General features: G+C 39.6%; 1 protein-coding gene across 3 annotated transcripts in view; it reads right to left on the bottom strand.

Moving 5' to 3' along the window:
• Positions 1-24,579, bottom strand: part of LOC117234230 (semaphorin-2A) — a 555,746-nt gene that overhangs the window by 440,024 nt on the left and 91,143 nt on the right. For 2 of the 3 annotated variants that reach the window (XM_033495222.1, XM_033495224.1), the window contains exon 1: positions 12,081-13,144. The exons of the other annotated variant lie outside the window; for it this stretch is intronic. The gene's annotated coding sequence lies outside the window, so the exon portion shown is untranslated. Of the gene's footprint in view, positions 1-12,080; positions 13,145-24,579 lie in introns of those variants that run through there. 3 annotated transcript variants of the gene reach the window in all.

The raw sequence follows: 24,579 nt of genomic DNA, 5'->3' as shown, positions 1-24,579 counted from the left end.
TAACTGTGCTCCGACGTAAAATGCACCCGCTTTTTGTCGTTACACGAATCCATAAATGAGATCACGCGCGTTTCTACAAAAAACGACACGGATTTAAGTTCCAAAATGCCACCACATGAGAATGTATAAGTAGTGAAAAATCTCTAACAACGAAGACCGAGATCCAAACACTTGATATACTGTTCTATTCATTGAGCACGCTACGACTATACAATTTATCGTCTATCGAAATATCGATTCAGAATGAATAGTGTTTAATGTCGTATTAAAGTAGAATCGCGTCACGAACGAAGAGCTCAAACGCGTAATATCATCGCAATAATTCAATGGAACGTGCAAAATGATCTGCATAATCGGAGAATAGAGCGGTACGGAAAGTGGCGTTAGGTAGGATTGATTACTTCCAGCGTGATATTGCGCGCTTATTTAGCATCCATCACCATTTGTTTTCTTTCGGTATAGTTCAACAAACCCGCTCTAGTCTGATAATAGTTACCATATCGATGCACATATGCTGTTGACTTGCGTGAATATGTATTAACGCGGAATCCATAATTTTAATATCGCAAATTATCCTCTACCTATCGAAGATAGACGAACGGAAATAATTTATTCCTTAATCAAAATTCGATTTTATCCATTTGATTATGAAAGAAAAGGAAGTAGGAAGCAATCGAAAATTTTGTATCCGTCTTGTGAAACTTCAAAGCAACGAATCTTAACCCAAGTTGATCTAATATCAAGGATCGATGTAGTAGAAGTTAGTTAGATCTATAGAAATCCAACAGATCTTATTATTATTTTTCAAGGTACTTGTTTCTCGAAAGATTAATCCGCTGGAACATAAACCCAGTGAACGTAAAAATATACTTCTTCGAGAATCGCATTACACGCTTCTATCGAAGTTCAACAGGCTCGAAAAACGGCGACATGTATGGGAATTACGGTTTGATCGATGGTTACAGGCATTTCAAGGTGGCGCGTAATATGCTCGCGAATGGAAAGGAGGGCTGTATTCTACACGATTTTCCGAACCGCCATACGGCAACTTACCCCTTCGAGTCCTTACAACCCTTGTCTGATCGCAACCCCTCCCTGGTGTGATTTTTAATGACCGCTGTTAGGATCTTTGTCTGTGACAAAAGTAGTAGCCACCGCCTCGCTACTACGACGATTTATGAATGAAAGAGAAATATTGCCGGTATGTATGAAAACCGGAGCGAATTGAGAGATCTATCGCGTTGACGGACATAAAACATTTATTTGCTCGGACAATACGTTAAACAAACACGACCATTCGGTAAACTTGCTTACGCGTTATCTGGTCGTCGCGTGACTACAGCTGTCCATCACGGTTGACAGCATTATTCGCCAGATTCTATCGTCGATATCGCTTCTATCTTCCGCGAGATAATCATCGCGGCCATTGTTAATTATCAATATATGATCGACCGCGAGCAAACTTCGAAGAATACCATGGATATTTCGCGACCGAAAGCTGATAGCTTGCGGTAGTGGAAAATATTTTCAGCGCTGCAACGCTGGAAGTGACGCAGAGGACAGGGTAAACAAAGAAACGTCAAACGAATGATTGGTACATAACAAACGAGAAGACAATCACGATGCACTAGGCTTGAAAAATCAAGCGAAATGCGGAAATAAAAATTAGATATACGCAATAAGAAAGATTAGACGCGAACGAAATGAAAGGTAGTCCAATTTTCCAATGGGGGCCCTTCAAAGACAGCCAGCACATGCTTCTGACATGGTCATAAACAATATGAACAACCATCGTCGCCCCCATTCGTCTTTTCAAACACAATTAGATCCTTTCCAGCCTGGTTGGAACCTTTGATCTTCATATCCGTGATATATGAACTCCGTGTCACGTTTATTGACGTTAATCGTTCACTCTCTCCAGTCTAGAGAAAATATTTTCTTTCTACGACGATAAAGAACTCGATCGTGGGTCGTGTTAAGCTAGAATTTCCTATAAAGCATCAAACATATGTCTCCGGATACTTTTAGTTTGATACAGCGTTCACACAGGAAGATTTCCTGTCAGTGTGAAGCGGTCGTATTACGACAAGTACATTGAAGAAGTATAATATTTAAACGATCTTCATCTGTTACATTCACACCAAACTATACGTCCGACACTTGTGGACAATTCCATTTATAGACACTGGAGACATGTGTAGAACTTTGATACAATTTGTAACTCGATCGATATATCTATTTATTTCCAAAGGCAACACGGTACTAGGATAGATGTGGAAATGTCGGGCAAACCGATTGTCGGCCTCCTGCGAGGTTTCTACGCACAAACACCATATTTTACAGTATCAATCATAGAATGCAATAAACGGGTCCAACGAAGGAGAGAGCAGCGTTACGTTGCTAAGATACAGAATCGGTTAATGGCACTATTATGTCTAGGCTGGCCAAACTCTAGCGAGGCAGGGGCCACCACGGGGGTGGCTGACAGAAGGGGTGGCAGGAAGGGTGGACGGTTGGATGATGTCGTCGCAACGTGCTACCAGCTGTGACTTATGACGTATCACGGCGAACGAACAACGCCAGGCACCCCGTTGGTGGGCTTCAAAACTGAGCCTCGCGCGTTCAATAAGCCATGATTTATCGAGAGGCGCATTACGTGCAAGCTTTAAATTCTTTTTTGTAGTAATAATACACCGGCCAAGTGTGTTCCAAGTATATAATACAGAGAAAAGAGAACGACGATGAAATCGTAGAAATGAGAAAATAACTTATAGCTATATAGCGCGAGATTAATTCGGGGCAAAGGTGTGTCGCGGGCGAGTTCCCGAGAAACTCTCGACACCGATTCTAAACCGAGTTCGCTTTGATTCAGCGCGATAAATTCTAATGGTACACGATGAACGATAGGATTACGTGACGTGGAACGAAGAACGGCCAGGTTAGTAATCAACGAGATTTCAGTTGCTTCCGAGAATTCGTTGCGAAGCGAATTAACAGAGGCGGGGAAAAGCTTCGCGCCGTGATATTAATGCATTACTTTAATTATGAAATATACTGCGACTAGAGAAACGTTACGACGATTAAGTAAATAACCCGTATTTCATTATTACGCTCCTAATGCGACGAAACGTTACGAGCTACATACATCGGCCGCATTAACGTAACGAAATCGCTGACGAGATATACGACACGTGAAAATCTCGCGATGAGTCATAGTCGCAAGATTAATTACCCTTTCGCTGCTACGTTTGCAATAAACATTACCTGATCGTTGATCAGAAGACATCAATCCTGATTCGGAGATAAATGAAAATGTAAAATTCTTTCAACGACAGAGTTCGAGAGGGACCGCGTTCGGACGATAGTCTAGTCCAGTCGCGAGACATTTTCATTATGGTATATCATCTCGCGACGCTGCGTGATCCGATTATAGCAATTCTCGCAGACGAATCGAATCACGGACGGAAATAAATTTTCTGTTCGATACGATCGTCTTTGCCTACGTTCGTACGAAGGGTGATATAAAAACGGCAGCGATACTGGAATATTATCGGCAGATTAAACCGCCGTTCATTTGCACGTCTGCTACTTGAAAAGTAATTACCTCGTTGTCATCGACAGACCACCATTGAGCCACGGGGAGGCTCAACAGCTGCGAGGGTGAACCTCTTCATTATTTTCCAATACCTTTGCACTCGAGGCTGCTATCTCTCAGAACATAAGTGCCGGCTTTATATTCGGACGAACGGGTAAGAGTTTCGAGAAATTAGCTGAACAATTATGTATTATATCCCGTTACTCGTGAAAACAACCTAACCCCTTCGAGCGTGATTCCCGAGTCTCGATGATCTCTTGTCTCGTCCCTCCTAAAATTGCTAAAATAGGGATCGAATAAAAGAGAAGGAAAATCGACAATATAGATATTTACAAATATTCAGTCCACTGAATATCCATCGAAATGGAAAGTTGAACGTACGCGGGATATAAATTGAATCTCAAAGTTTTGATAAGGAAAATATGTTCAAATATTTTTATAGGTTTAAAAGCGGCTTTTATAAATCATTGATGAGCATTTTAACAGCTGTTGAGGAGAAGTTGTTCATCATATTGCGTATGTAAGTATCAGTGACCGTGTTTATATTCGCATTAGCAATATTAATAGCCATAATACCTGCAAATAATCACAAGCAGAAATAATGGATTGACTAATCGGTGTTAGTAACGCAATTTGTAAACCAATATACTAAAATAAACGGCTATCGCGTTCAGTTAATGGAAACAGATCCGCTTGAATTTCCAAATGAAGTTGGAGATAACCAAGGTTTGGTAAATAGCTATACATGATCAAACTGATAATTAACAAAAATAAAAAGAAATATGATAGAAAACTACAACGAAACTTCCTTTTCTTATCCTTTCCTTCTATTTTTCTACATTTTCTCGTTTTAAGCCAAACACAACTAAGTTAATATTAATGCATACGATTTCCGACTTTACCTATATATTTAAAAAAATTCGTCACTGAAAATTTAAAATATCTAATATATCAATTTTTCGTAAACATTCTTCGTAAAAAAGTACAATCCTATCCCTAAAAATTATTAAACAAGCAAATTGTAACATCATACATGTAAATTTATATAACAACAGACAATTTGTGAGAGACTAGAGAAACATTATGAAGAGCCGTCGTAACTCGTGAAATTTCAGACAAAGCTAGTGTGCTTCAACACTACGCCACGTAACATAATTCCGGATTATCGTTTAACCCGTTAATTCGGAAATATGGAGCGAATTGCGTCAATGGGGAGGGTCTGAAACTTCTCGCAAAGTTCTCTTGTTTTTCGCCTACGCTCGCGATAATTCTTCAGCGAGGATTATGTGCGGTACGTCTGTGTAAATCGGAACGTTTCTACTGTTCCCAAACGGTTCGTGCCTTACTCTCACTCTCCTACGCCTTCTCGCTGCGTGTTATCCCTACTTCAGCTTTCTTATCCACTTACTCTCTCTCTCTCTCTCAATCTTTCTCTCTCTGTCTGTCTGTCTCTCTCTCTCTTTACCTAATAAGCTCGTTCGAGCTTTCTCTCGTTGTTGAGTAAACGCTTCAAACATGCACACTTTGAAGTCGGTCGCTGGTTAAATAGCCCAACGGCCAAAGCAGCCGTGCGCACACCACGATGTTTTGATTCGAAACACCCTCGGACTGTATTTAGAAGAGATTGCACGTTTGAACGGTGGAGATTGCCGGCTTCCCGATTATTATTAGCACGTTTAAATAGAACACGGTCCAATATACGCGATAGGTGTGGGAAGTGAAAGGGTAAACGTGACCGATCGCGCGACAACCGGTATTTAACCGATACAAAATCCTGCAATTTCGTACGATGGGAAACTGGAACTGAAATCAATGTCTACGAGCGTCCACGTGCATACGAGATGTCGTTAACCGATATTAAGATGAGAATAGAAATTATTGGGAGAATTAGTTGAGGAAATTGTAACTGTGAAACTGCAATCGGCAGAGACGAGCAGAGTTTCGACGATTAAAAATCTCGGTACAACTAGTTATATCGCGAAGCAACTGCTGTAGCAGAAAACGGGGCGAACTGGTTTTCGTACGATCAGCAAAGTTAAGCTACAGTGAGCACGGTTTAGCTTATATGCTATAGAATTACATGGGTGACTATTTGGAAACTCTGTGCTCTATGCTCGGTGGATCGAAACCCATTCTAAATTCTACGCTCTCCGTTAAAACCCCAATGGAAATTGATATCGATTTACACAATGAGAGAAATATCCAATGAACGATGAATTTTACAAAAAATATAAAGGAAGATTTCAGCTTAATCTTATTATGATATTATTCCAAGTTCCTTCTGCCTAATCTTGCTTTCGTTTCTTCGAAAATGTTTCCTTATTCGTAAAAAAAAAAAAAAATGAATTTGATATTTATAATCTAAGTTTACATTATCTTTATGTTTGTCTATTTGAATTAGAGAGTGTATTAGAAAGTAAGAAACATGATTGAAAGAGATCTCAGAAATATTGAGAACAATTCGAATGCTCAATCCTACACATAATTAATTCCCATTTTCAGTGTTTCCGAAAGATCATACATATGTAGTATTTACTTTTACTCGCAGTCAACTATAAAAGAACTCGCATAGACATAGTTACCAATCTGAATGCTCCCTCGCCAAATGTAGCACATAAATGTGGCTAAGAAAGAAATTCGATTAAATCACTTGCCTGACAGATTCTTTTGAAATCGCTGGTACGACATTAATATGCCGCAAGCGTAACGAGCACGTCGCGAGATAAGATCGAATGATGCATCCCATGCTTTAAAGCCCCAGGACCATTGCATTCGAACGCAATCGTGGTCCTTTATGCGTCCTCTGATGCGATTAGATGAGAACGAATAGTTGTTTCGTGTAGGGTACTTGAACTACGAGGGACGATCTCTTTGTGGGGAAGTTTATCGCGTAAGCACAGAATAAAATGACATTGTGAATTTTACGAAGACTGTAATTTAGCCGTTGCCTCGATGTACAATTATGTTTTCAGACGTAATATATTACAAAACGTGTATTTTAGAGCTTGTAAATACAAAGATTTCTATATTATTAAATCGTATTAATTATTAAATTATATTGTCAGGCAATTTTAAATTATGATATAATTACAGTAATTGACATCCATAATAAACACAATGGATCTTGTTTATTAGTCGTATAATACACGTGAAAATTTAATAAACGGCTATATTACTATTTAATTAATAAATTAACGGGCACTCTCCAATTACAATTATGAATGACAAAAATAGACGATGAATTATTTGAATAAATTAAACTCGATTGAGATAACCACTTCATAAGTGTTTGCAAATATTATCAGATATATTCGAAGTACACGTCTCGTTCAACGATGTAGTTATTAATGTTTCTTTGCCGCAGCAGATCATTTGACCTCGTCGTTGCGCAACATTTGCAAAGGGAATCAATGATCTCGAAAATAGAATTTCATTTTTGTGATCAAAACAAAAGTGGGAATGTGTGTAGACATCTATCTCGTGTTTATTAATCAATTTCCCGTGTATTTATTATTCATCGAAGGTTTTTCTTTTGTTTCATTCGTTTACTCTCTTATCACTTGGAACTTGTCGAAACGTGAATGTAATAAAAAGTTATACAATGGTAATGGATTAAATAATTCACAACATATTATTGGAATACACGAATAAAAGATTCAATCAAAATCTTAAACGTAATTAAAAATATATGTAATTGCAGGAATTTATTAAAATATTCTTTCGTGCTCATTAGGTATTTCTATAAAATCGGATTTATAACAAACAAGTACTTGCGAGAATTATGTAATTGTTTGCACAAACGGCGCATATTTAACAAATTACATTCTGCAAGCTCGATTATTTCACATTACACATGTATAATGTTGCATGATCAATGCTTTAATGAGAGTGAAGTTTCATTAAGAGTATTAAATACTCAACTGCAATCTTCTGAAATCTGTTTCCACGTGATCGAATTAGTTGTCTCGTTAAGCGCAAATGCAATTTTCCGCACTGAAGTTTCGTGCGGCGATCGTGGTAAAATTTTTGATAAAATTAAAAGTTCATTATTCAATGTATGACAACAACACGGTTCTATAATTGTTTGTTATGTCGGATAATTATTGTTTACGTTTCATTATCTATAAACAAATAGATACGAAATTAATATAATACATTTATGCTAGAAATTAAAATACTGTAATAAAGTTTGCTCTTGACCAATTATATAAAATTTCCTTTCTCTCAGCTAATGAATTTTCTTTTGATGCAATGATAACGAATCCAAATCCAGAATTAATTTACGATACACAAAGGCATTAAATTATAAGAGATAAAGGAAAATAAGCAAAATTTTTAAATAAAATAAATTCAAACTTTCTATATTATTGTTTCTATATATATTGATTGTTTCTATATTAGTTCATTTAATATTTCATACAAAGCATACGGAACATCCTATTAATGGTTATCGACAGTTCCAATAAATTCTATTAGTTTTACACCGTATACTCATAAAGAACGGCAACAAGAAGCGGCCGTTATTGCTTACGAGAGAACATCGCCTGTAGTACGTGATCGTCAGACTTTACAGGGCGAAATATACGCGAAAAGTTAGTCTTTTCCCAGCAGAGAAGGCACGAGAAGTAATTTGAAGCGAGATCGAAGCGAAGCTTTGATTACCAGCTTGACTAACGAGACTTCGTCCTTACTAGAAAACGGGAATGGCGGTTCGTTCGTTCTCAGCTACCTATCTCCAGAGAATCGATTTAGCAACGGCAGTACCATCGTACCCCGCCGATTCTTCGACAATGAAAGATCGATTTCACATTTGTAATCGGGCGAACGCGACATCAACTACCGCCTTCGCCTCGCAAAGACCGAGAAAAGGAAGGAAAAGAGAAGGAAAAAGTAGTCTAAAGTAGTCAACGCGATCGAAAACGAAGAATTAACGGAAGCCGTTGTTAACTTTAACGTAATCGACGAAACGAGAATTCGGTTGGTGAATTCAACAGGGAGTATATCGATACGGATCGATGTGCTTCCTAGTACGCAGCTACGGAGGGAGAACAACTCGAGAGAGGGAAATACTTGAAGATTTTCAAACGAATTCGCCCGACTTCGATAACTCAGTTACAAACTCCGGGTTTCGATTAAACGAAATATCAGGAAACCGTTTGCGTGTGGGCGAGTGCATTCGTTGGGCAACAGAGTCGGGAATATTCGCTTTTCTGTTAAAAAACCGGTGAATATAATTTTCTGAACGGAGCCTCGACATTGGTCAACGATGCCACCGAGAATTTTATACAGCGACGGCAAAAAGTTTCGTTTGGCTCGTAATTGAATTCGTTCGCGACCAACGAATCGTATAAATATTGTTGCTCGCGAACGATTCGAATATCGAAAATATTTTCATATCCCAAATATTTTTCTTTCCCCGGGAACGCCACGCTCGCATTAGATGCTGTAAAAACCGCGAAGAGATATTCCATCGTGCGCAGTGGAAAAGTTTTTAACTTTTTGTCGTTCTTCGTTAGTAACTCTATGGACGAACGTGCGTCGTAATATACGTTGATACTGCATGTATAATGAACGTGCCAGCCAGGTGTGTGTATCGATTACTTCCAACATTCGGTTCGCGATATTGAAGTAAAAGGATTATGCATATCAATGGCACCAATATTCGGTTACCCGGGTATTCTGACCTCGGCGCGGTCCCAATCCATCGGTGAATCGGAGAAGGGCTGTAAAAGGTATAAATAGACCAAAATTTCAGATCCTCTGATTATCTGGCGAATGGTTTGAAAACGAAGTACGGGAATCGACTATTCCAAAATACTAGTTTTATTTAAGCAGATTATCGCTATAATGCGATTTACGAATATAAATGATCGTCTCCCTATTTATATGTTTGTACTACTATATATACTGTATCACGACATGCCGGTTTAATTATTGGTATTTGGATCCTGTACTAATGGGTGCAATATTATTTGACGTTGCTGAAATCTGTTTGAAATTAAATGAAATATAAATTCAATTTAAATAACGACAAATTTTTAAAACAAGATAGGATAACAACGTACACATATGTCTCGTTAAACTTTAATTTGTACAGTTAAATAGAAATATGTTAACAAAAATTTTAATTTGATTTTATAATTCGTAATCGTGAAATATATGATTGACGACTACTGGAATATCGTCCGTTATATAATAGTGAAATGGCAATGTTTGTAACATTTAAAGTATTCGAGAAGTAACAGTCACAGATTAATGTTAATGTTACTAAAAATATTTCTCAAAGAATTGTTTCTAAATTTTTTGCTTTAAAACGTAAAAAGATTGCAATAACTGTCTACATGTTTTTTTGTAACACAAACGACCGCCAACTTCCTGCGCGCAAATAAAAATAAAAAGTACATCAAGCAACACAGTGATTAAACAACGAAGGGAGAAAACAGAAAGAGAAAGAGAGAGAGAGAGAAAACCCGTTTAAAGGATGTTGCAGCGAATAATGGAAAGTCTGTCGACGTTAAAGCGATCGACGGAATAAATAACTGATGGTAAGCGCACAAAGCGTGTACTGCGCGACTTCACATGTCCTGTAAAGGTATATACGCGGCGGTTGCAAGGACGCGAGGCTAAAAGGTAGTCACCGTAGGGATATATTCTTCTTCCCTTCCCACTTTTCGTATTTCATTCTCAGTCCAGGCTATGAAAAGCTTCGATGCACGCCGCCCGGGATGGGGCCATTTAATACATAGGTACATATGTCAAGCAATAAGCGAAGTAGATACACTGAAATCTCATATTCGCCCCGAAGCATCTCCACCCTTTCCGCCAGTAGAAAGGATATCATTTCAATAGATGCTACTCGCTCCTGTTCATCGACTGACAATCTCCCATCCACGAATATCGTCCCGTTAGTGTAAAATCAAACGAGAACCTAGGCAACATTTTATCAAGGATCACGTCGATCAGTCACACCGTTTTCTCTGCATCGATTTTGTCACGGTATCCGTTGCTATATAACCGGCAATATTAACTAATAATTTTCCTGGAATTTTCCACGATCGTTGACATTAATGCTTGGAATTTTGCGTGATAGAAGTTTCGTAAATTGGATCGTTGTTAACGGTGAAAGTAAACTTTTACTCTTGCACATATTTTAGTAGCGCTTTTCGAACAAACTGTTTATACAGGGCTATATGAATAGATGAGAGATATAGTTATGAATTTGTGAACGCATATATCGCCGTGTCATCGTAGCTATTTATTAACGAGATGAATATGTAAATGATGTATATTATGGATATGTAAATAAATCGATCTGAACCTTCAATTATCGCTTGGATTGTCCCGAAATAATGTTTTGAGATACCTTCAAGAGTTTTAAAAGCATAAGCCATAAAGGTATAAGAGTGTTTAAATAAAATTCATGAAACCATTCTAGAGAATAGTCGTGCAATCTAAGAGATATCGTCAAAGGAACATTTCACGTAGCGCTTTCCTTTTCTGCTATCGCTTACAAAAGAGTCCCAGCAGACTGTCCCAGTTTTCAAAATCACTTTAGATGCTTAAAACCTAATCCACTCCGTCCGTAAATGACAGAGATCCGAGGAACAAAAGCATCGAGATGAATACAAAAAAAGAAGATGAGAACAAAAATGGAAAACGGTACACGGAGGAAAAGTAAACCAGTGGAGACTAATTCCAGAGGAAAAAGGCGAGATGCAAACGTGTCGCCCTAGGCGCACTGCGACATTCTTGGGTAAACACGGTGGTTATAGATAAAAGCTTTCAGGGTTTCCCGGATGTTTTTAAATATGGGTTAGTCTCAAGCATACGACAACGAGAAAATAAGACAAAAGATACTTCGTCCTTGTTATTCGAATATATTGCCTGGAACCAGCTAGACATCGAAAATCACGTGTTTGGATAAATACTTGAATTCAACATTACCGTATTAATATATTTTTATCCAACAATTGATTTTTTATGAATTCCACGATTTATTTCACGATTTCAGGAATTTCTGATTAAAATACAATACAATCGTACTCAGTCGAATTCGATTAAAAAAACCATTTTACGAGCAACGAAAAATAAATTCCGTGTGTTATTCCAGGAAAAATTTCCAAATTGATTGATAAAGATATTGAAAAACTTTTTGTATATTTTACCGACTAATATTTCCCACAATTTATGTAAACGAAGAATTTTATAAAATATTGCTACATCCAAGGCACGCGTTACCTGCATTTAATATTTGTTTCATTTTCCTAACGATTAATATACATTTATATGTAACAGCGAATTAAAGGATTTGTCGTTTATGTACGATCTCTTAATTAACTCAGGTAGCTTATATTTTACGTGTTAAAATTTCTCATTTAACCCCGTGTGAGAGAATCACGAAGTTAAATCTCCCGAGCTCGTTTGAGAAAGAAAGAAAGGTAGGCATGCTTAAGAGGGACTTTCGTTTAATTAGAAATTTCCATACCTCGAAGATGTCGTGTTCGGCAACGCGTCCCGACTTCCAGCGGCGTCACTCAATTATGCAACGTTAGTGTACCATTTGTGACGGTGTATGATTAATTAATTATGTAACGTAATCAAGGTAACGCGTTTACACGCCAAAGCCCGTTCCACTTGTACGCACTATCGATGTCGTATCTGGTGAAGAACACTGTCTAGCAACGTTTTCGACGTACCGACGTATCGTTGCACTGGCATAACGTCGCGAGTCACGTTGCATCAAGAAACTACCTGCACTGTTCGAAACTCCCGCCACGCTCTCACGCGGTTGTTCCTTACACCGGCTGTCACGTAAACATCACACTGTTACTCAACCACAGACACGTTTCGCGATAAATCAACACGACCTCGTAACAGCGTGTCGCGAACTCATTCTACGAACGCAGCGGGTGCCACGTAGAGAAGAAAACAAAAACAAGAGTCCCCCCCGGCCGGCAGCGACACTCGATCAGTCGTCAATGTCACGAATCAGCAGCGATCTTTGTCTTCGAGAATGTCAATTTCTCGTTGACTGCGTATTTACCGTATACCAGCTTCATGCTCTGACCGCGACTCCATCCACAAATTCGGAATCCTCGTTCGCACTAAGCGTCATAAATCCTCTCAACGAAATACCGTTGCCTTGTAATTGTTTAGTCTGGAGCAATCGCCGACAGACAGCACTGAAGCATGAATACCGCGAGAACCACACTGAACTTAACCTCGATTCGAGTTCGTCGTAGAACACACACTCGACGTTCGACAAATCCGAAGGCTACGATGTCGCGGATATTCTCGTGGCGACGACACTTCGCGACACGATGTGCACATGTGACCGTACCGAAAGTGGGCCACTCGTCGAATTAAGCAGAAAAACGGCACGAGTAAACCCGCGCGTTATTATTCGTCGTTCGATAATGATTTCGCGAATATATGGCTCAGCGCAGAAGCAAAAATTCGTAGGCTCTTGTACGATCGTCGAACGACGAAATAGCAAAAGGCACGGAGAGAAAAGGCGCGGAAACCCTCCGCTCGCGAAACGGCCCGGTGACTGAATCGAGCGGTGGACGAGGGACGAGCGACGAGGAAAACAGGCGAGTCTGTCGAAAGGGTGGGGGTAACTGGAAAGGGTGCCTGAAGATACACCCATGCTTTACGCATGCGTATACCGTTCCTTATTCCTTCTCGCTCCTCGTTCGACTGTCCTTCACATTTTTGTTCTCGCTTCCGTCTACGCGGTTACGCTCGTTTCCTCGCTTCACCTCACTCGCACACCTTCTTTCTCGTCGTTTCATCCTGGATCGTCTTTTCTCTAGCTCTCTCTCTCTCTCTCTCTTTTTCTCTTGATCACTCTTCGTAGGCGCACACGGGGTTCTTTAGGCTCGCTACGTGCCTTTATTACTGGCCATTATTTCCCCGGAATGTTGTTAACCGTAACACTACGAAATGATAAATTAATTTGTTCTCGTAGCGGCCTAGGCGGGAAAGTGTATCACGCCAAGGAGGGCTCTGCGCACGTTTTCATGGACGGGGAAAGTTATAGGGTGTGCGGGAAGATACAGTCGCGAGGAGGCTCGATATTGCCGACGAAGACTCGAGTATTCCGTCGATGTTACGTTTCAATTTTTTCCCTCGAATTCGCAGCTCCGTGAATGGATTAATTCGTATGATGAATTTCGTACGTATATGAGTTACAGTATAAAATATAGTAAAGTATAAGAGAAAAGTCGAATATTCCACGTAAAGTTTGTATAATTCAGTTTGTAGATTATATATTTATTTTGTATCTGTTTATGGTTATTTAGAGTTTGCATGAAAATCCTGATGATATCTTGAACATTAATTTTTTATAAGCGTTAGTTATGAAAAAGCAAGAAAATTTTGCATGGAGCAAAATAGATTATTTAAACTAGATTGCTGTGCTGCCATGTGAAATAAAGATAAGAGTACTTTCGCCGAAATAACATAGAAAAAGTAACTGTGTACTGTAAGAAGGCAAGAAGATATAAAAATTATCTAAAGCAGAGAATAAAGTGCGATATAAATATATTTTTTATAGATATTAGAAAATCGTACTATAGTGTAACCGTAAAGGCTTGATTAAAAAAAAAAAAGAATACGTATACCTTTGACGACTATAAAAAAATTATTTTTCCTGATCCTATTATCCATTACACCACGCCAAGTAAATTCCACGCGATTACCCAGCAAAGCAAGCGTTTTTATATCTATTTTTAAAACGAAGCTATTACAATAAAGCCTCTACCTAAAACCATCGATTATCATAAAGTTCCGAATAAAATGCTGAAATCAACTCGTATAAAATCCTCTATTACCCCATATCATCCTAATTGAATGTTTCTATAGTACATTTAATATTCGTTACTTCTTTTTAAACGTGATATGTTGATATTGTTTCAATATTCTATCGTACGAGCTTATCGGCACGAAAAATACAGGACCATTAATAACGAATAACTGGACTGGGGTAAAATCTAAACGATCAAATAATACTTTCTATCGATAAATGAGGTCGATTAAATCAATTCATCTGCTCTATTTGGGTATCGATAGTGACCAGTTTCTGACTCGGTAAATCGCTCGATACGGCCGTGATCCACGTTCGCACAGTTTGTAGCAACAACCGGCTCGTTACCAACATGTTCAGCCAAAGCTGACAATAGGACTTCGTCCAACAGCACCTCTCTATGTTCCCCGTGGCTCTTGTCCGCCGTATATATGAGCGTGATAATCGTAATACAACGGATGAAAGACCGGACGCATAATAGTGACAGGGCTGAGAGCGTTAGTCGCGGTTGACGGAACGTAGTGCGTGTTGTTCCGTTCTCTGTAATCGATGGCTTGTCACACAATCGCGTTATCACTTTTCGTCCCGCAGCACGCGGAATCGTGCAGTACCGCAAATGTAGGAATACTGCGTGGCAACGCGTGTGCACGAGATTTTATTGCTTCCACCGATATCATTTTCGAATGAGCACATCGCATAAATTCGCGTCCAGCTTAAACGATGACGAGTGTTCCTCGATCGTGATCACTGACTCCCGTGTTTGACTATCGATACGCTTCGATTCATAGGATGAATCGTTGATAAATACCAACCTACGACGATATAACGTTTCTAATGCGTTTGGTTGTTCCATTGCGTATACATTATGTATCGTAAGTGCACACGGATGGGTACATTGAACAAGCAAGTGGTTTCATTATTAGTCAATGCAATTAACAAGGCAATGTCTTTAGGTCAAGAAATCATTTATGTTAATGAGCTACTGGTACGGTATACATCTAAGTACGCGCGCGATCTGCGTAATTCACGACTCAAAAGGTAGACTATCCTGGGTCCAGGGAATTTCGAGCGGTTGGCGTAAATATTTTATACTTTGCGAGAGTTTCGTTAACGTAAGTATACGACGTACTGGTTTTATTATATTGAGTAAAAATTTAGTTTATCTTCGTTTAACTCATTTAATTAGTTAACTTTATTTAGTTAATATAAATAAAGAATTAAATAAAATATCTTGTAACTTCTACAAATGTTATCAGTTCAGTTTCAAACTTAGTCAGTATAATCATGATAGTCGAATGTCGTAACAGTGCTGGCGAAATTTAAAAATATTTCATACAGCACACATAGTATATTCATAAAAGGTATCTACTCTTTCATGCGCCTATGTATATGTTTCATATAGTAACATTTTCCTTGGTTCACATTTTTTCATTCATCTTCTCTTAAGATGCGTTATTGATATCACCCTATCTTACATATCGAAAGCAGACGATATTTTACTATACACCGTGAAACGGGAGTATAAAATTCCTGTTCGTCCAAAGAAAACGAGGGTAGTTTCATTCTGTAGGAAGTATTTTGGAATTTATTTTCGTCTTTCAATTTCTGCTCCCTCGTAGGTTCCCTACAGATCCATTGAAGTATCGGGAATCGTGATGAAGTCTTCTATCAGATATAAAACCATTCAGGTCGCTCTTCAAACCCGATACACGACATATCTACGTTGCCACCAGTTTTCATGATCGTGTCGAATATAACGTGCAAAATGAAGAAACTCGACTTTCAATTAAACTCCAATTCAATTACACGTGTTCTATCGGATTCCTCTATCTCTGATTGCCTACTCGCGCAGACACCGCAAACGCTTTCCATCGTTCTTCTAGGAAATAATACGGTTAACCCCTTCCTACGTGCGATCCATCTACGTATAATGGCTTCTCTACGTGTACCTTACGCGAGCAAACGGTCTCCACGTAACGTTTATCGCCGACGATTCCGCGAAATTTTCCATTGGAAACGCTCGTAACACTCTAACTATGTTTTACGCGTTTAATAAAGTTGAAACGATTAAATTGTACGCACCGCGCTATCGAAATCAGCCGTGTATCTGATTTAAATGTATCAATTTTAACGATAATATTTCTTCGTTCGCAAGCTGCACTCCCGTACTATGCAAATTTGCCGTGTAAAAATGGAAACGGAATTATAACGATGGGGGCCGTGCGGCTTGAAGCACCCTTTACACTCGTCTACATTCATACAACCTGTATCCCTCTCGTAACCTCAAACCTATCTGGATTCTGCACGATTTAATGCCGCTTGTCAGGAGTTTACGACTTGTGCCAAGTCTCGACGGACGGATGCCCTTTTCCATGCCCCCTCGATCTTACCACTCCAGCCGCTGATTAGGTAAATAGCCTAAAGGTTCGTCCCTTACGTCTCCATATCCGTCACTGTACCAGGCTCAGGGTCTGAAGAGGAATGTGATTGCATATGTATTGGCGGTGAACCTAGTAAACTGATAGCCTTCTTCCTTAGGGACGTATCAACGTGGAAAAACATGTGATAGCCGGAATGAACATGGGATCTGAAATAACGATTTCCAACTTTTCCGACACAACCGCCCTTACCTTTCCCTCGTGAAATATAGACCGAAATGTAACATGAAACGATTTCGGGTTATTCCTTTCGTTTTATCGAATCTTCCTCATATTCTTTATTCAAATTGGTAGAAGATACTTAAGTAAAATTCGTATGACAAAATGTTCCAAGAAATATACGTAAAATAGGGAATATTGATTGAAACTTAAATTTATTTTTAATTCGTACACTTGTCGACGAAACTAGGAACACAAAATCGAACTTCATATGTTCCGCCAGTGCAATCCTCGTGCACGTGCAATTATTTTAACCCGAAGAGGAGCACCAGGTCGGACAAACGAAATTACCCATAACGAAGGCCGAGAATGTACCGGGTTAGCTTCACAGCTCATAAAGCTTCATTTTTCTAACCACAAAAAGCTGTAGAACCGAGAGGAAAAAACTACTGCTCTTGTCTGCAACGTCCCTGGACGATCTGACATCTTTCTTCCTGGTATCTCTCTCTTGGTCAAGCACTGGCTCCTTCCGTATCCCGTTTTTTTTTTCATGGTAGCTGGAGCTCGGTGTCGGTATTTATAGCGCGGAGGAGCCGCAGAACACTGAGAAAGCTGCTCAGTGGGTGGAAACCACCCCGACCGAATCCATGAACCATTTCTTCTAGCAACGCTCCAGCGTAACTTTAGCTTCTGTCGGCCGTAACGCGCATTACGAGAAACTGGCACATGGACACGGTATAGTCGCGGCTAAAAGCCTTAATCGCGGTCACTGTTTCTTTTCTCTATCAAAGAGAAGAATCGTCCGACGTACGATGGTCTGTGACTCTGCAGCTTTGCTAGCACGGAGACAAGCCACGTGTTCTTGCCTTGATGTGCTTCTCAATCGGTAAAAGGGTGTCGATTCGATGCTACGCGTTAGGTCATCTACTCCCCCTCAAGTCGTAGATCATCCCGAACAGGCCAACTTTCCGCTGGATGCCCGTTAAAAAGTTTCACGCAGCTCGACGAACTTTTCGGAACTTTCAGTTTGCGGTCTCTATCCTTGATAAATGTTGGAGTGTGGTTTACATGCCTTGTATCGTGCGTAACGGATGGTTCGTTGTTTAGATACATGGAACGGGCTCGTTCCAACCATTTTTTCAATAGAACCAGAAGATAAAAAAAAAGCAACGGCGAAAACCTCTCGCTTTTACACGCAAACGAATCCCGAATTTGGTTTACACTTTACTCAGAAACGAATGATCGGTAGTTTCCGAGAAATGTTTTGGATTGGTTTCCAGGTTATCTCATGGTCGAAATTATTTTATCGTACACGTTGGGTTCACCTGCCTCTTTTTTTCGATCCATTTCTCCGCGCTTACTCTACCTTGTTTTCTAAATCTTTCTCTCTTTTGGTGATGCGATACAGTTTTATCGATACACTGCGAGTGTGCGTGGTTTCTTTCGTCCGAAAAGTCGTTCGTCACAACGAGCACCACTTTACTTCCATTATTTTCACCGGCATTCGAGCAGTTAATATTGGAATCTCTCCAAGTATTTCACAATTCAAATGGCATCTTCGGCCTTCTACTTTCCACAGTCGGTATAAACGGCGTTTTGCATATCTCTAATTGCACTTTCATTATACGGGAACGTTGGAATGCCTTAATGAATTGGTCCATTATGACACGAAACCAAGCCACAATTCTCGACACGATGTTAAAACAATCGCAAATATATGCACGCGCAAACACAGACGTTTTGTTAATATTTACTTGCGCTTCACTTTCGCCTGATAGAACGATTTTTCGCTTGGGAGAATACGACGAATTAAACGTCGCGCGGGTTACGAAGAACCAGTAGCAGAAATGCATTTATACGATACCACATCGTTCAACCGTTCCGTACCGGTCTAGCATTTTTCCGTTTAAAATAGGTTTGCATAAATGCACAGAAAGAGAGAGGCGAATGGTCGGAAAGAGTGGCCAAATAAATATCAGGAAGGAAACGGTGGAAACGTCGAGAGGTTCGTGTATAGCGTGCCTCGGAATTATCTGCGCGGAAGCAACGAAGATCGTTCAAGTACGCGAAGGCAAGAATTCCCCAGCCAGTTTTTCTTTTACCCTGGCAACTCGATATTGCTCGGGGTGTACTTCACCGAGCAAGTTTGACATACAGCGGCACGCGAAAGTATTCGAACATTTACCACAGAAAATTTTTATGAATATATTATGTGCGTTATACGAAATGCACGTAATATATCGTGATTATATTGGTAAAGTTTGAAACCAACCCGAAAATACACATAGAAGTTACAAGATACTTACTGCAAGCGTATATTTAATAAAAAATTAGTATACAATGTGCTACCTTACATAGAAGTATTAAGTAGTTCCATTGAATATTAAAGCTTATTAAAGCAATAATAGTTAAATGACTAAATACTTTCCTGATCTTTGCGAAATATACATATATTAAACTTGCGCTAAATATCTTGTAGCTTCAATGTAGATTTTAAGAATTGTTTGAAACTTTACTCATGATAGTTATATTTTACTTTAATCACGATAGTCGAATTCGCTCAGAACGCTAAAGAAAATTCAGAATGTTTCGTATGCGACATATAATACATTCATAAAATATTTCTACAAGTATTCGAATACTCTCGTGGGTAACTGCAAGCAATCCCTCACATGTACGTCACATACATACATATATATGTATGTATGCGCGTCCTTTTAACGAGCTGAAAGTAACCAAGATACGACGGCATGATATGCCTAGCGACGTATTGTGCCCTGACATTCATTCCGGGGGTGCATGTAAGCGAACACACGTGAACTTACACGCGAGTACACACGAGATGACGCTTGCTCGTAGTGGTTCCAGACGTTTTCTCGTACACAGAGCTCGTGCACATGATCGTTGTAGCGTTGGCTAGCGCTCTCGGACTAACAGACCCAGGGCTATCGTACGGCCACTCGAGACGGCTGTTAGCATGTTGACTTAAGTGCCTACAAGGATTAACAAGCCAGCCACTTTTTGTCCAGCTATTTATTTTTTCTTTTTCTACAGCATTCGAGGGATGAATCTTAATTACGGTCGACCATCTATGTACACACGCGAATGCTTGAATACTTTAACAAAGAATTATTCGAAACACTTCCCTCCCTTGACCGACTGTACAGTTACATCCAGTTTGCGGTCGTTCGTGTCGTACGCAGCGTGACGTCGTAAAACAACAGGAAGTCTGAACAGGGCATTAAAAAAGTTCCAGTGAAAAACGTCCGTACGTAAATAGCCTCTTCCATGTTATGCGAAAACGAAACTGATAAATTCAGTTAACGAAGCCATATATTAACGACCTGATTAGAGGTAATAAAGTTACGTTCCCGCTTTCTTCATCTATTGTTAACCACCGTATACATATATCGTGAAACCTTCCCGGTATAGAAAGTTCGTTAATAGCTTGCAGACAAAGCTTTACTTAGGACAGCGTTTCTGAAATACCTGCATGCTGGAATAAGGATAGAAGGAGGGATGAGTGTCGATGTCCAGGTGCATGGTCCTCGGCGACATGCGAAAAATGTAGAAACTAGAGTAGATGGGCTGTCAGGTTACCGATGTTCCCTCTGGGACTCGTCAAACGTACGGAAAGATGGCAAACCTACTTTTCCAGAAGCTCGGATGTCTCCGCGTTCCCCGAGGGTCAGTGATAAAAACCAAGACCAGTCAGCAATCGACAATGAAGGCGCCTTACCTCCCAGCCCTTTTCGACAAAGGGTCCACGCAGGCTGTGGTGGTGGACGACGAGCCCGGCGACAACTCGTAAACTCTCGTCGATTATCGTCGATTCATGAAACAAGGGGAAATGACAAGATCGAAAGTTGAGACTCGACGATTTGCCAGGGATCGTCGATGCAGCCAAAAGGGTGGAGCATAAAACGGCTGAATAGAGAAAAATTCTTCTGGAATTCTGGTTTTTTTTTGGCGGGGGAACGTTTCGCCCTTTCATACGCGACGCGACTACTTCCCAAAGATTTCCACCACAAAAGACCCTGCGTTTCTATTGAAATGTTACAAAAAGCGATTTGTAACTTTCCCTGTCAGCCTCGTTCCGCCACCGAGACCCAAATCATTCCTGAATTAGAAAATAGCGCGCACATTCGATGTTCCATGCCCAACCATAAAAGTCGATACGATAGCAAAACGAGCAAAGAGGGAAGAAGCTATCGGACATAACTTTCTCATAAAATCGAATCGTAGACGCGCGAAACGTTCGCGTTTTTCTGCTGACGTTGGTTCTGTCGTACCTCGTGGCCACCCGTCCTTCCTGCCTGCTCCTATCACAATTCGTTTAATCAACGAACAATGGAGCTTCGAAAACGAATTGTCATGCAAGCGGAAGCGTGTTTGACGCTATCGAAACATTCCAGAACGGTAGCAGCAACAATCGTGCACTCAATGCCAGGGCAAACATGACGGATTAGAGAGGCATTGTTGTAAGGAATTCGGGGATGAGACAGCCTCGTTCACTCTTGTCCAAAGATGAAAAGAGAAAGGGAGGTGGAGAACACGAGAACGAGAGAAGTGAGCGTAGGAGAAAGAGGGAGACGAGTTAGTCCACGAGAAGTGGATGGGAAGGTAGTTTGGGATTTTGATTGAGGTCGGAAGTGCGTCGAAGGGATGAACCAATATATCCATTGTTAGGATTGTGGAACTTCGGTACCATAGCTTTGCCGATCACGAGTTACTTTGCACGGCAGCAGTGTCGCGCACACATAGGTAGCCATGATTGTCAGCCCATTCACGCATTTATTTGTCGTCGAATTGTAACTGGTGGAAAACTACGTAGACGGAGAAAGAATGACGTGCGCGCCGGTCCATCGATCACCGGAACGATGAAGCTTTTTCGAATAAAATAATACGCCGTATATTTGTGTCAGTATGCAAACACGGAATCGAAGTGCAGCGTAATGGAAATTCTCTGCTCCGAAAGACGGGTTTCCGTTAAACAATATATTTTCAGGGAACAATATTTAATTAACGCTGAGTTCCTTCTCGTCACCAGAATCGATTTTTTTCTTGTTTGCTCTCAAAGTATAAAAAGTTCTACGTAATAAAGAATGAATGAAGCTCAATGGTATATCGTAATATAATATAGAAACGATAATACGACTGTACCATTATTAGATATAATCCATTCGATGAAACTTTCCTTTCATACATTTTTCTGTTGATGTAGATTGATTTCTATATTTTGGAAACCACCATTGTACTCCTAAAATTTATTCCTTTCCTTATTCTACAATTTTTATCTTTCTGAAATTGTTTTAGATACGTCAGAATTATTCGCGATATTTCACCATCCAGGTAAGGGTAATTAAAACGTTATGCGATCGATCGAAAGATTAAAAGCACAAAATCCTTGGGTGAAGATACCACGGTATCTTACACTAATGCGTCCCGAAACTCACGCTACGCTAATATTCTTGTACGCCATACATTTCACCGTACACCGATAATCCTCAAGATAAATAGGTAATTAATCGAGGTTGCCTTCTATCACGCGACGTAGCGTTGCGCACGCTTAATGCCTCGGGTCAAAGCACGCCGATCGACGCCGGCTGCTAACGTATTCACCCTATAAATAGCAACGCGAAAACTGTTTCACGAAACAATATTAACAGCACTGGCAGAGGAATCAGAGGAATCTCTGTTCCCTTTCAACGACTTGTCCTAGCTTTTATTACTCTTAGAGCTTTCAATCTGTTGTCTTGTCGTTCCAAAAGTATCGTAATACCTTTAAGAGGAAAAACACGAATACTATAAAGCTACGACGCGATGAACCAGCTTCTTTCTCTAACATGCAACGCCAGAGGAGAATACATTACGCGAAATTAAATTCACTTCTTTCCACGTCGGTGAAGAGAAAAGGGAAGTTTCTTCAGGGTAGAGAAACGAAGCTAGTCCCTCCGGATACGCGCCTCATCGACGCGACTGCGTGCTAATCGGCGCGATCGAATTCAGGACGAAAACGAACGAAATGGAGCATTAAATAGATCGTAAGTTAACGCCGTCTCGGCTGAAATTCTGAAATAAATCGTAGCCGATTTAATTAAGTTCGGCCGTGTAAGGCGCCTACCTTAGCCAGACAAAAAACAACCGAACGAAAGAAAAGTGACCGAGAGACAGGACAAGGGGAACATCCAGGATAAAACTCCGTGGAGGAACGTGAACTTTTTCGATCGGTTCCAGAGCAACTCTGTTTCCGTAGTTTCTCAGAGACACGAGTTTTGGGAAACTCGTCCTCCAAACTGTTACTCTTTTACTTTCTTTCTTTTCGTCGCATGACATTCGTCTAGGAAACGTTGATCAAACGTGGTAAGTGTAACGAAAGAGAATATACTCGACCAGACAGCTGCAGCTTAAATGGTATGGAATATCTGTCGAACTGATTTATCTGGAAATGTTCCCGTTTGTTCATGCGGACGATTAATATCGTGAAACTTTTCAACTTATTGGCTATTGAGGAGGGAAATGAAATGACAAAGTCCAGACGAGTCAATGGGAAAGAAATTTTAAAAAGAGTAGCTTCTTAAGTTCTTGCAAGTAACTTCTTTGTAATAAATGATATTTAATTTTTATATTTGTGCCGTTCAGAAGCCATATTGATCAGTTTCATAAGTTAAAAAATACAGCAAAGTGACAACGTTGCGAACATTGTTTTCTAAACTTACTTAAAAATTTTTCCAATACTTACGTCACCTTGCAATGAACAAACTCATGAAAGTAAGTCAAAGGTTTCGTGACAATAATAAACCACTTATGTAATAAAATTAAGAAATTAATCAAAGTGAATTCATCGGGTTACCTTTTGAAAGATTCATTTATACTGTTCTATAGAATATTGTTCTATAATATTACTCTGTAGTACTTTTAGGTTGAATTGTGTTTACGAACGTTATGCCAAACATTTTGTTGAATGTAAGATTCGTTGGATATCTTTGAAATGGTTTCAGAAATGATCTAGTAAAAGCAAAAATCGTATTGAAGTACAATAAGTCATATCATTATGTGACTTTTATGCGTAAGTTTTTTTTAATTAATAAAACGGAAGAGTTTTTCGATCATACGCGTCAATGGTTTTGAAAAAGCTAGAGGGTTGATGACATTCAACGCGAGAAAGTAAGCAGACAGATTTCAAGACGCGATAAATAACTATCAAGTGCTTAGAATCAAACTGGTAATTTATTACAAACTATAGTATAATGTTCGTGCGTGGAACTTAAAGTAAGTCTATAACGTGCCGCCACTTACTCATTATCAGCAATTTCGAGATTTATGCGAACTAATAACGTGCGTGCTCCGAGCACTTAATTTCGAGCCAATTTATATATCCTCATTCTGTTAAGCATGGCTTTCAAATTAATATCAATTAAAAATGTTTGCTTGTTAAATGCCTTAAATTATATCCAAGTATGTTTACGTGATAAATTATTGTCGAAAAACGAGAACCATCGTAAAATAAATAAACTTAAGTCTTTTATATTCGAAATGTTTACAAATTTATACAAAAAAAGTAATCACCATAAAAAAAG

The sequence above is a fragment of the Bombus vosnesenskii genome, unplaced genomic scaffold, assembly GCF_011952255.1.
Source record: "Bombus vosnesenskii isolate JDL3184/JDL3185 unplaced genomic scaffold, Bvos_JDL3184-5_v1.1 scf7180000013304, whole genome shotgun sequence".
NCBI lineage: Eukaryota > Metazoa > Arthropoda > Insecta > Hymenoptera > Apidae > Bombus > Bombus vosnesenskii.
This window is presented reverse-complemented; position numbering and strand designations above follow the sequence as displayed.